The sequence below is a fragment of the Notechis scutatus genome, chromosome 2, assembly GCF_049901735.1.
Source record: "Notechis scutatus isolate UNSWTSFEM ecotype Mainland chromosome 2, rNotScu1.2, whole genome shotgun sequence".
Taxonomy (NCBI): domain Eukaryota; kingdom Metazoa; phylum Chordata; class Lepidosauria; order Squamata; family Elapidae; genus Notechis; species Notechis scutatus.
In genome coordinates, this window is record NC_142010.1 from 73,867,226 (window position 1) to 73,882,194 (window position 14,969).

Here is a 14,969-nt window from a genome sequence, read left to right on the forward strand (position 1 = left end):
AAGATGTGAAAATCAACTCAATGTTACTAAGCAAAAGGAAAAAAGTGAACACAACAGAGAGGGAAGCTAAAAAAGGCAGAGGTTAGTAGGGGGAGGTAAAAAGCATTAGGTGGGATAAGAAAAGGAAGGAAAAGAGAGGAAAGCCACAAAGGTATGAAACAAGATGGGAAAAATGAATTTTTTTAGGGATAAGGGTAATGTATAATTTCTTTAAAAAAGAAGATTCTGCAAGGTACATAAGATGGTATTGTAGTACTTGTATTAGAAATAGAAAATTAGAAATATTATAAGAATTAATAAAAGACCAAAAATATTGAAATGCTTAGTAATGACAGATTTTTAAAATTTAACAAAATATTAAAAAGGAATGTTTAAAATACTGAGTTTAATTAAAAAAGTTTAATTGACTATTGTTTGATTTTATTATAAACTCATTATTGTAGCACTTGTCCTTTTGAAATAGACAAATTGGAATGTTATAAGATTTAACATTTAGATTTATTATTTAATTATATTAATTATTATGGACTTATTATTATTATTTTTTTCTCTTTTAAAGGTTAGCAGTAGAATGTACTAAGCAGAATCAGATTGGGTATTAGGTGTTTATTTTAAATATTAATTTAGGGGGAGGATAGAAAGGCATCACACTCTGATCAGTGATTTCAGAGAAATCCTTTTTTTCTTACTGTGGGGAATGAGATAAATTTGGAAAGAATGGGCAAAAATACAAATACAATGATTTAAATTAAGATGAATTAAATAAAATAGAAATAAGAAGCGTGAAAAGCGGGAGAAGTTATATAGAAGATATAGAATGGTAAATAAGATAGGTAATGGTATATAAGATGGTAACTGCAATTTAATTGAAGTCCATACAAAGAGGTAATCTGGGGCCAAACTACTTTCTTAAAAGAAGTTTTATATTTTTGTGTTTTGTGTGTTCATGTTTTGTTTGAGAATTAATAAACCTCGGAGGAATGTTGGATGAGAACTAATGGTAATCAAGTCAGAGAGAAATGTAGATGATGATTATAAACCGGATAAACATAGAAAATAATAATAATAATAATGATGATGATGAAATTGAATACGAAAAGAGAAATAATGAGAAATTTGTTAAGAGATATCTATATGTCCATATTGAAATGGTGTAAAACAGAATTATGTTGTATAAAATAATATTTTACTTGACTTTGAAAATTAATAATGGAAAGAGGTTTTATGTATTTAATGGTTAATGATGGTTTGTTTGTCTTTAAAATCAATAAAATTTGTTTTAAAAAAAAAAAAAAGGATGGTAGCAAAAAGTTCAGTCCTCTCTATGGTTCAAAATGTTTATTCATAATTGGAAGAAAAAGTGGAATGAATACCTAGTAAATGTGCAAATGACAGAAACTTGATGAGACTGTACTCCAGAAGCAAACACACACACACACACACACACACACACACACACACACAATGTTCATGGTAGCCTATTTAAATGGACTGAAAATAAAGAATGATTTTTAACAGAATCAAATTGAAAAAAATCTTCCGTTCAAATGCTTTCTTCAGTACTGTGTCCTATTCTAGCTACTAAAATTTAAGAAAAGGGTTCAGAGAAAGAAGAGATGCAGAAAAGGACAGTAGGACAAGAGCCTAGAAGTGAGAAAAAGATAGAAGGCTGAGTGTGTGTGTGCCAAAACACATGCCATATATGAGTGAAAAATGTTGATAAGTATATTTCAGAAAGCTTATCACATAGAATCATACATATTAATGTCTGTTCACCTTGCAGGACATGAAACAATGGACTTAAGTTATAGAAAGGTAGGTTTGGTTGTCATTGTTGTTGAAAGCTGAATAAAAAAAATCCTTAGAGGAAAAGTAGGTTAACTGTGGAATGTATTAATTTGGCCCTAACTTTCACTGGATGAGTTCAAGCCAATGGAGGATTCAGCCAGTTTGCACCACTTCGGACAACCAGTTGTTAACTTGCTGAGCAGTTTGGCAAACTGGTTGTTGGAAGAAATCATTAGGGCAGAGAACTGGTTGTTAAATTATTTGAATCTCATCACTGGTTCAAGCCAAGGTTGGTTTTTTCTTTGTAAAGATTATTTTAATTTATTTCCTACACCTGAAGAACTGACTTGATAACCAAATGACCATGTAGTTCAAACCGAATCTATTGTTAACAGTACAACTGGGTGACCCAGGAAGTTATTACTAAGAAAGAAGCTAAACTCCTCCTTCTTACTCTCACCAAAAAGTTGAAATGGATTTATTATATCTGTTAGGGTTACACACCTAGCAGAACCTGCACGGGCAGTCAGGCAGGCAGGCAAATATGTGAGATAAACGTTTATGTAGCTTACACTCCAGTAAAACAGATACAATGTGCTAGTTAAATAGTTTATTCCAGTAATAGTTTTTAGCATAGTCAAACAGTCCATATATCATACACTAGTTCAGTCCGTCCGGGGATTATTCAGCGGCAACAAGTCCAGTGTCGAAAAAAGAGGTCAGTAAACTTGCAAATATCAGTCCAGTAATATATCTCTTCGCAGTAGAGATATGAAGAAATAAAACCTCCTTTCTTCCATAACAATGTTAAGAGAACACACAATTTAACAATCCATCATCGTCAGCAAGCTTAATCCAGTAAGCCAACCAATCAATCCAGTTCTCTTGCTCCCTCTTATGGCGATTTACAGCCGCACTCCAAAATTACATGCTTTGGCAGTTAAAGTGATACACACTTAAAGCTCACTATCATAGTCTATATATATTATTTCACCCAAACTACTTAGGTAACCTATGTTATTCCTAACAATATCTCTTTACTCATGTGATCTGTGTTCTTCCTCTTTGCCATATGCGCTAGTATTTAAGCCTGACATCATGGAGAACCAAACCCAATCAGAATAGAGATGGAAGGACCCGGAGATACTTCTAGTCCACCCCTGCTCAAAGCTGGAGACCTTATACCATTTCAAACAACTGATTGTCCAGTCCTTTCTTAACACCCCCCAGGGATGAAGCATGTACTGAAAGAAAACTTTTTTTTTCTTGAAAAACCTAATTTTTTTCAATCCATTGTTTCTTGGGAGGCAGGGAAGAGAGGAATAATGAATTAGTATTCAAGTCAAAGCCTTCATTGCCCAAAATAGTAATCCGTTGCTATGTTGGAGAAAACAATTGAATGAAATGTGGATGACAATGTGTTTAATTCAGCAACAAGACAGCATTTGTCCTACAGTTACATTCCTAATTAATAGAATATGAGAGAAGAAAATAAGACTATTTTTAAAAAGTTTGAAAGGAAGGTTTGAGTGTTAATTGCTTTCCAGCTGTTGAAGGTGTAGTAATTAATTTTTCAGATTATCCGACTGCATTTTTATACCTAATTAAGTGAAACTGATCTTCAAAAACACAACTATTTTTGGTTATGTACAGGTAGTCCTCGACTTACCACAGTTTGCTTGTTGACCATTTCAAAGTCACAACAGCACTAAAAAAAAAAGTGACTTATGACTCCTTTTCACACTTATGACCATTGCAGCATCCTCACGTGTTCCAAAATTCAGATGCTTGGCAACTAGTTCATATTTATGACAGTTGCAATGTCTAAAGTCATGTGATCATTTTGTGACGTTCTGAGGAGCAAAATCAATGGGGAAGCCAGATTAAATTAACAATGGTTACAACTTAACAACTTAACCTGTGGCAAGAAAAAGATTGTAAAATGGGGGAAACCCAAGTGTAACAACCGTCTCATTAGCAACATAAATTTTGGGCTCAATGGTGTGGTCATAAGTCAATGGCTACCTGTAATTGAAACTCCTCATTCTAAACTAACAATGCACAAAAAACTAGAACTGAACCATTATCCATGGTGGTGGGAGGAAAAGCAATGCTTCCGTGAGATAGATATTTTCTGAAGATATTATTGATAAATCAAAATATTTACTAATTGAATTTCCCAATGTGGGCTGTCAAAAACAACACCAACAAACATATAAACAACTCTACTAAATTAGGAGAGGCACCTCCTTGGTCAGTGAGCTAATCGGATGTCTAAAGAACAAGGAACGAATTCCACGCTCATCTAAAACTGAGGAAGGAAATGAAATGTCTGTAGCTGATAAGTCTTATTTATAGATTTGACCTGGAATAGCTGTCTTGCAATATTGATAAATGAATACGGGAACTGCACTAATAAATGTTTATTGAAATTCCATTTCTTGAAGGTTTCTTGACAGTGCATTATTTGAAATAATAAAGGAAAAAGGTGAGATTGTCCTCCCGCCCCAAGAAGTGAAACGTTCTAAGTTTGATGGCTGGGTGAATTATGTTTACTGGAAGGAGAACTCAACTCAAAATGGCCATCACTAAAGTTAGTGTTGCAAGGTTTGCAAATATCCAACAAAGTAAAAATGGAGCACAATTTTAGGAACACACACGGTTTATCTCCCATCTCATTAATCAGCCCTGAGCCTTATTTGCTTGTAAGTGGGAAGCAAGGCTGGAATAAGTAATAAATTCCAATCTCATGATTCTATAATCACATTTATCTGCTCACCTGACATTTAGCCTCAGAAAGAATGTCGACTCCAGTCAATTATCTTTAGTAATCTTGAATATTAGTATTTGAGGACTGAGAAGAAACAAATATGTTCCCTGGATATTTATCTAAGCAGGAAAAAAAAAAGATGATTGAACTAACTGAGGACAACAGAACCAGCAGGCGTGTACCCAGTGGCCCGGCCAGCCTGGAGAACCGGTAGCAGAAAATTATAGTTTTAGAACCAGAAAATACCACTTCCCCTGACTGGAGATTTATAATATCCTTCCCTGCCATGCCCACCCAGCCACGCCTACAGAAACCTGTAGTAAAAAATTGAATCCCACCACTGATCATCAGAACACATAATAAAAGAGGCCTTGAAAACAGTGTCACTCATGCAGGACACAATAGCAAAGAATTCTACCTTCTTGACAAGGTAACTATTTGAGGACAAGGAGAATATTGTAGATATAATCTATCACAGTTTAAAGGGACATTCTAACGACAAGTTTAGTTCTGGCATAGCTGAACAGTATAGTGAATGCACAACCAGAATAGACCAATTATATCTTTAAATAGATTTAATGGCCATTAGAGCAACCAACAGTTTAAAAGGATCTGCTCTTAACTGTTTCATTAAGGATCAGCATACTATCATGCCACTGCTGATTTTTAACAATCATATAAACGCCTCCCTCCTCGAACAGATTTATTCTCAGCCTGAACCTTCTGATCACCTAGCAAATGAACTCATCAATGCTATATTCAAGTCCATTTACTATGTTGCTGGTCATCCCTTCGTCCATATTTTTTACATACTATGACTTTTTCAAGAGAACATGTCCTTACATGTAATGTGTCCAAAAATACTTAATTTAAACTTGATCATCAGTTAAATCTTGAATGACGATTAATTCATTACAGTCAGTTTTAGAAGAGACAGCATATCATCTCTATCTCATCTCATTCTATCTCTATCTCTCACTTACCCTACCTCTATCTATCTATCTATCTATCTATCTATATCTATCTATCTATCTACTCATCTATATCTCATTTTATTTATTTTATAAGCAGGGAATATATCCAACAACAATTTCGTCCTCCCGCCTTTCTCACAAATAACAGCTACATGGAGGTACGTCTTCCATGTTCCTGAAGATCAATTATGATAGGAATCATCAATGATCTTTAAAACCAGATAGGACAGTTCAGGAACTGCAACATATACTGCAGGCTGGCTGCTTTGAAACACCGCACACTCCATCACGTTCCACGCCCATTTCTTTTTAAAAGATCTTGATGACTTTTGGAGAATATGCCTACATCCCATCAGTTTTCTATTGTATTCTTCCTTCACTCAGTTATGCCTATTGCTGTCAGACTGCGCCACTGAAAGTTAACAACTTGTCCTATAGTGACATCTTGTGGGTTGTACCAGAGAATTGAAGTATTTTTTTTTTCCTGCCTTCCATTTAATCACATGGTTCTGAGACTGTCTAGACTTCTAGAGAAATCCCTCAAAAGGCTTTTCAGTCAGGGTGGGATTCAAATTTTTTTAACAACTGGTTCTGTATGGGGCATAGCATGGCCTTCTGACTGAAAGTGGTTTCTGCCTGCAGCCCTCCATTTTTTGCCTTCTGGGCCTCTGTAGATAAGCCTCCAAATATTTCACTTAGGAAGCTTCCCTGGGGCTAGGAAGGCAAAAAATGGAGCACTGAGGGCACGGGGCACAGCACTGTCCACCTTATCCACGCACCCCCTTTTGCCTCTGGGCCCAGGGAAGCCAGGTGAAGGGGATCCTGGCACAGCTGATCATCAGAACAGCTGATTGTCGAGAGGTGGGGAAAATAAATACCTTAAGGAATGACCAAGGGGGCAGAAATGTGTCAGCAATGTTGGGCATATATACTGATGCTTATGCACGAAGGACTGCCTGGGAGGGGAGGGGAGGGAGGGGTGGTGAGGGGCGGAGCTAAATAGGGCACAATTTGCTGGTTTTCTGAATCAGGAGAATCATAACAACCGGTTCTATAGAACTGTTCCGAACCGCAGAATCCCACCCTGGTTGTCATTCCCTCCTTCTTAGGGTTGAGAGAAAGTGACTAGCCCAGCTAGCTTGGGGCTCCCAAGCAGGACCAGAAACACACAGTCTCCCAGTTTCTAGCCCAATGCCTTAACCACTACATCAAAAATGGGTCTCCCACAGAGAATGTTATCAACAACAAGACTATGCAATGCTTGAAAAGAGCTGCTTGGTTTCAAATCTTCCCACTGGGCAAATTCGTAAACTGAAGCCAAATTTGCTTCCACCTAATTGCACTGTGTGTGAACCGTTTAGCTCTGATGGTTTTCCTAAAGCTATTGTTTCATTAATAATAAAACTGTTATCAGCCTACTTCCAGATTACAAAAGTCCTCAGGAATTGGGTTAATGAATTGATGCATTTTATGATGTACTTACATGAGTCAATGATGAACATCTCGTTAAAAACTGCCAGTCAAAGATTACTGACTAATATTGCTTGGCTTATGTATTTTGCTGCCATCTTTTAAATATTACTACTTTTAACTGTCGTTATGCTTATTAAATGGAATTTAAGTGATTGGCTTTATTATTTAAAGCGCCTTTAAGGATCAATGACATATCAGCATTTACAGGGCGGATTGGTCATAATAATGTATGCGATCTTGGAGGTCTGAGATCGCTGCCGATATCTTTTGCCCTGGACGTGTCCAATTGGATCTAAAACCATCCTTAAGAAAATGGTGAATGTAACATGCATCCTGTTATCTGTGGATACCGCAAAAGTCCCAGATCCAGGAGAAGCTTCGTTGAAGGAAAGAGGCAGCTATTAAAGCTGCCAGTTGGGACAGTCCCGGAAAGAGGATGGAAAGAGAGAGGTGCCGGTTTGGTGGAGAACTTTTCTTTATTCTAAGTTTTGAAAGGACACCCTAAGGAAAAGAAAGTGAATTTGTAAAAAGCTTTGACAGAAGTGACACCACATTTTAAACAGGAATGTCCAGCATATTTTATTTTTCTTATTGCTGATTTTCTACACATGATCTTATATTTTGAAACTGGACTGAGTTTTTTTCTCTTCTTTCATCTATTTTTTTTCTCCTTTTTGATTTTACAATATTTTAGACTAGAGACCCCTTTTAGTTATTATTTTTTAAAGTATTTCTTTTCTTTTTAATTAATTTATTATATTTTATTGAAAAGGGAGGGGAAAGTGAAAGCAAAAGAAATTTTGTTACACTGCCAACTTATTAGAGTTTGGAATATTTATTTCTTTGACTAGACAAAGCTGAGAAAGAACTCGAACTTTTTCATGACATTACATATTTGATAAGATAGAGGAAGACATGGAGAGTATTATTGCAGTGCTCTTTCTGGTTTCTATCAACAGCTGGAGTCTGGTATTGAAGCTGAGGAAAAGGAAAGGGTGATGTCTTCAAGAAGAGAGTTATAACAGGGCCTTGATAATTTTAAACAAAGTGCAGTGTGCTCTTTTTATTTTTTTTCTAAGCTGCGCCTACCCTCCTCATCAGTTTACTTTTTGTAATAGCTATTTAGATTTTTGCTCTCTGGAACTTGTTTCTTGTTTTTGTTTTCTTGTCATTGGAAGTTACATTTCACGCTTGCCTTTTATTTTTAAAGGAAAAGCTTTAGCATTAATGATTCCTTCCCTTTCTTTTTTTTAAGGGAGTAGCCTTTTTCTCTCCCTTCCTGGTATTTTTGTCTTTCCATCTACCTTCCATATTATTTTTTTTTTTGTTTATTTTTCTGGCCTTTTTTCTCTTTTATGCATCCTTTTATATATTTGAGACCTAATTGATTTTCAAGGTGTTGAAGAACCCGAAGAATCCTTTTTCCTCTCATTAGTTTTAATTTTTGTTTTCGCCTTTTCAGATTTAACATTTTTTTCTTTATGATGTTTACATGCTTTTTTCCTACCATTTTGAGTTTTTACTGCTATCTAGCCAATCGATGGGATTAAGGTATACAAGAAACCAAGAAATTTTATCATCATGATTATTATTATTATCACTACTATTTGGTTTTCTTTTTCCTACCATTTTTATTTGACCCGGGGTCATTACACAAGTGGATTAAGGTCTAGGGAAGAATCTGAAGATTTTGAATTGTTTGAAAGCGAGTAGAAACCACAGCCCCTTTGGTTCCTCAACTTGCTTCTTCCTCTTCACCATCCGGAGGACAATGTTCAATACAGACTATGTTAGAGCAAGAAAAGGAACAGGAAAAGTGACCCTGCAGATGATTATGCATGAATTCAAAATATTCAAATAAGAACAGAGAATATTGAAAAGAGAACAGAGAACATTGAACAAAGAACAGGTGGAGAACATTCAACAAATGATGATGAAGTATGATGAGAGATTCCAAAAATTGAAGAAGAAGATAAACAAAGAGATAAGAAGATTGGAGACATTGACAAAGGGTAGATCAATCAGGTTGAACAAGCATAAAAGTGGAATGCTGAGATGGGAGATGGACAGACTGTAGAATTTTATCTCGATTCCAAAACATAGAGAAAGAAAGGGGACAAAGTCTAGCTGAGATAATGATAGAAATTTTTGGCTGAAGCTTGGGGAAATAACTAAAGAGATGATGATGGAATAGATGAGGTTTATCGGCCTTCACAAGATATGCAAAAGAGAAATAGTCCAAGAGAAGTTGCGATCAGATTTACAAAGAAAGCTATTAAAACTAAATATTGCAAGGGGCAAGAGAAAACATTGAAATACAAAGACAAGGAGATTGTGGTCTTGAAACAAAGTACCCAGAAGAGTGAGAGAGAGATGAGAAGAGAATAATTTATCTTTGACCAAATTGCTACTTTTAAAAGAGGTGAATTATAGATGGTTGATTCCAGAAGGTTTAATGTTCACATGGGCAAGAACAGAGATATAGAATTGACCTGGGTAAATTGAAAAGTCAACTATTTCCATACAGAATTTTTCAGAGGAAAGAGGGAAGAGAAAAGAAATTTCACTAATTAATTCCAAGAGGACTGCCAAATGACTTACTGAAAAAGAAGAAGGTGCAGTAGGTGGAAAGGAGGGAAGCCAAAGCACCAACATGAACTAAGATCCATGAACCAAGATGCTGCAACCTAATTATAAAATATAACCATGGAAGAGAAAAAATGATTACAATTAATATAAATGGACTTAATTCAGTCATTAAGAAGGAAAACTTTCCATAAATTAGAAATTAAAATTTGATATAATCTGCCCACAAGAAGTACAGAAGCAAAAGCAACATGAACAATTGTTGATACAGCCAAAATTAGGAAAATATTTACTTCTTTGACACAATGCAAAAAGAGAGAGTGGTTTTATAATAGAAGAGACCATCCTAGCTTAAATTGATTTATACTGATGATGACGGAAGAATACTAATGGTGGAAATAATGGGCAATAATACGAAAACACTCTTTATTGCACCCAGCTCCAATGACAATGAAGAAGAATTTTATAAAAATTACATATGAAATAATTGAACTGACTATGCTAATATAGTTAAGGATGGAGATTTTAATGGAATTGTAGACAATAAACTGGACTATAATAGCACAGAAAAACAATAAAGCAAAACAGAAAGACTTTTCCTATATCTTTTTTAAATGGTAGATGAAATAAACTTAAAAGATACATGGAGAGAAGAATGCTAAAACTAAAATAATACACCCCACTCAAATAGACATTTATCATGGTCCAGAATAGATATGATATGGATGTCAACAGAATTGTTAACTAATATTCAAGAAATAAATATTGAAACAAGTACTTGGGCAGATCGCTAACCAATGACAATTAAATGGAAAGGACAAAGAAGAAGATCTAGATGGACGCAAATACTATATTTTAAAGAAAAAAGACTACACAGTGGATGGAGAAAGAACCGGCTTTTCTTTTAGAGGTTAAAAAAGAAGATACATCGCCGGAATGTATGGGATACAATGCCAGAGGCTTAATAAGACTATAGACCATAGAAGGAAAAGAAATACAAAGATTAATTTTAAGGTATGAAAGGATGAGTATAAAGGACTTGGAAAAGAGCTACAGAAAATACCACAGAAAAAGGATGGTTAAAAATGGATATAACCAAACATAAAATGGGTCTAATAGAAAAGAAAATTAGCACAGAAAATTAGAGGTGCTAAACAGAACTACTTTAGAAGATGCAAATAAAACCAGGTAGATGGTTGTATATAAATTGAGAAAGGAGAAAGAATCAAGGAAAATATTGTAATTATTAGATGTGACCAAGGCCAAGTTTGCTATGGTAAAGAAGAAGAAAATCATTCGAGACTATTATGGGAACTATACACACAAGAGAATATTGATGAGGGAAGAGTTAAACAGTATTTACAGAATGCTAATTCTCTACCTCAGATACCTAAGAGATTGAAACAATGTCAGAAAGCAATATAACAATGATGAGTTAATCAGCACTCAACAAGCAAATAATGGAAAGGCACCAGGCCAGATGGACTACAGAAGAATTGCTGAATCTTCCATTTTAGAAGTTATGAATGTTATGTTGTTAGTTATGGACACCCAACCATGGTCATAAGCTTATATTACAATTTGTTCCAAAAAGAGGAGACTGAATCCATTACAAATCAAGAACTATAGACCTATTTGCCTACTTTAAACATTAATAGATTATAAAATTTTGCTTCAATATTGGCAGAAAGACTTAAAAAATATTTAAATAATTTTACTCATCCTGATCAAAATGGATTTTTGCCAAAGAGACAAATTAAAGATAATATGAGTAATTTTGGACACTTTGAACACTACGAGGTACATCCTGAAAACAAATGGCTCTGATATTTCTAGATGCACAGAAGCTATTTGATAATGTGAATTGGCACCATATTATTACTGCTGGAACATGGGCTTTGCCTAGAAAATTTATTCAAGCACAGAAGCTATATCACGTTGCCCATAAAGGTAATGATAGAGGGAGAACTGACAGACTCTATTGATATAAGAAAAGGAATAAGACAAGGAATACCATTTGTTGTTTGTGTTAACTTGGGGGGGAAAGCAATGGAAATAGTTAGAGGTGAAAAATATAAAGAGGGATGAAAATTAAAAGGGGGAAGAATTTGTTGCAAGCATTTGCAGATGATCTGGTTTTCATCTTAGAAGACCCACTAGAAACAGCATCAAAATTGACAGAAAAGATAGACATATGGAAAGTGGCTGGTTTGAAAATAAATAAAGATAAGACAAAGATCTTGACAAATATGCTATCAGGACAAAAGCGGAAGAACTGGCAGACCTATTGAAAATTCAGGTCAATGAATAAGATCAAGTACTTGGGGATATACTTGACAGCAAGCAAGATGCAGTACACTAAAAGAGAACAATTATACCAAACTTAAACAGCAGATAGCGCCAGATTTAAGCGTAATGGGAAAATTCTACAACTGTCATTATTAGGAGAATATCAATAATCAAGATGAATATATTACCCAGAATTTTATTTGTTTCAAACCATTCCACTAGGGCTTGGAAAAGACTACTTTGAAGATTTAAAATAAAATTGTGTTGAACATATAAGGCAAGGTAAGAAAGTGAGAATAAAGTTAAAACTTTTGCAAGATGCCAGAATAAGAAGGAGAATAAGAGGAGGATTTGGTTTGCCTAATTGGGAGTTAAATACATTGCTACAAATTTGATGTGGGTTATGAATGGATAACATTAAGAAATACTAGATTGTTAACATTAGAAGGACATGACCTGTTGTTAGTGGTATGCTTTTTATGCTAAAAGGAACTAAAAACAGGGGCCTTAGAAAATATTATATACGGGAGTCTCTCTGTGGTTAAACTGGGGAGAAGGTTAAAGACAATGTTATTTGGAACATTCCAGTTGGCTACTTCCATCATTGAAGCTTTTTCATCCTATAATATACAAAAGGAACAAACAAAGTTAGATATGGTGAATATTGAACAAATGAAAAGGGTGAACTTAAATCTATACAAAAATCCAGAGGAACAAGAGTCAAAGATGAATTGGTTTTCATATGCTAAATACATTCAAGGTATGATAAAGATTCTAAAATGGAAGGTTTTCTATGATAACTGACTGACTTAGATAAAATTTTTACAGGTGTTGATGAAAATGTGATTAAAAATTGTATGGATATTTATTAGAAATTAAGCTAGAAGAACAAGTTAAAGAAACTATGATCAAGCTTGGGGAAGAATTTTGGATATAGTATTGATTTAGAGAAATGGGCAAAATTGTGGTCTCAAATTATAAAATGACAATGTCAACAGCATTTAAAGAAAATTTATCATATTTAAGGTATTCCCAACAAGAATACAAGAATGTTCAAGAATAAATCCAAAATGTTGAAATAATGATGACCATTTATATTACCATATGTGGTGGACTTGTGCGATGCTAAAAATACTGGACTAAATCCACATGGTTGGAAAATGACAAAAAACACATAGATTTGAAACTAGAGATATTTTTATTGGGGAATTTTACCTGAATGTATAGTAAAAGACTTTGAAATACCTTATTAAAATGTATTAACAGTGGTTAGGATTGTTTGGTAAAAACTGGAAAATGAGAAAACACCATCACAGGAGGAAACAAATAAGAAAATATTGGAATGTGTTGAAATAAGTAGATTGACATTTGAAATTAGAGAACAAGATGATAAATAATTGTATAAAATTTGGGATCTATTCTATCAGTGTGTTAGACAATAAAATATATAATGAAACATGTAGACTTTAGAAAATAATAAATATATAAAGATGTATTCTTTTCTCTTATTATATCTACAAAATTATTCTATATAGATCTAGATTGAGAATATGAACTATCACAAAACAAATTAAGTAAATAAGGATTATTTCAGAAAACATGAATGAATAAAAGATAGTCAAATGATTGATTAATAATTATTAATATTTAATATTTGATTGAAAATACTTAGATTATATACAATGTAATTGTAATTGAAGATTACGTAAATGGAAGCACAAAACAATTTGTAAAACCAAATCCCCACTGTATGTATATATATATGGAAGATGGATTGATGTTTTTATGTTTTGTTTGTTTATGCTTGTTTTAAAAACCACAAAAATTAAAAAAATAAAAAAAAATAAAAAATAAAATATAAGATACATAATGATAATAATAATAATAATAATAATAATAATAATAATAATAATAATAATATTTAATAATAATAATAGTAATAATAATAACACACAATTTTAAAAAGCATTATTAGAAATATTTTAGTATAAAGCCTTTTTTAGGAAGGACCTAGAACCACAACTCAAAAACCAACAATTACTTACATATCTGGCTCATAAATTGATCAGACTGTCATTATTATAAGATTGAGTAAGTAGACCAGATATAAAAATCTGTAATTGTATACTCAAAAACCACCAAGAGTTATATAAATCAGCATAGAAGTATTTGCAGTGAATAAAAAGGGCAAGGAAGCAAGCAAACTTATTCTTTGAGGATTGAAAATACTGAACAATATTTGATAAATATAAAATATTTCCTTTGAATGATTTATTAGAAACTTTCCACCAAATTAACATTAGACTGAGATTAAAATGTTTTGTGGAGATAAAATGCAGGTGCAGTTTTCACAGAACACACACACACACACACCTATATACACACAAGACAAAGTAGCAACATCTTTTCTAAGTTGAGCATCTTTTTCTAAGTTTTTTTTCAGCAATTGGAGAGCAATAAGACATTGCAATCAATCATCATAACCGCTATGTTGCTGAAACATGGAAACATTGTAATGTAATGTTTTTACAGAAACATTATCGAGGAGAAATAGTATTGTTCCAATAAAATGTTTTTCCAAAAGAAAGATACCTAGTTCATCACTTATTGCCAATCTGGTATTTAGAGTAAAAAGAAAATTTGTTGAATTCTACATTGTATTTTCTAGAAAAATCATTGACACTAGCAGAGTAAAGTCTGAAAGAGCTGTTACACGTTGTGGTATAGATATTATGCTTATTATTTTAGCAACTTTTCAGAACATAAAATTTTCCAGTTATTAATTATGGATTTTCTTTTCACCATTTATTTAGTTCATCAATACATGCTTTTTACTTCCTCTTCAGAAACAAAACATACCACTTCTAGAAATCTCTGGCACTCTCCAAGAACAATATAATATATTTAGATAAATAGGCATTTATTAAGCATATAAAACTGAAATTATGGTAAAGCTAAATGATTTTGATAAAGTTGTTAATGTTCTGCTTTATACAAACACACACAATAATGCATTACTCCCAACTTTTACATACACACACTAGATTTTGTCTTGATGCATTGCATGCACATGATTGAGTTTTGTATCA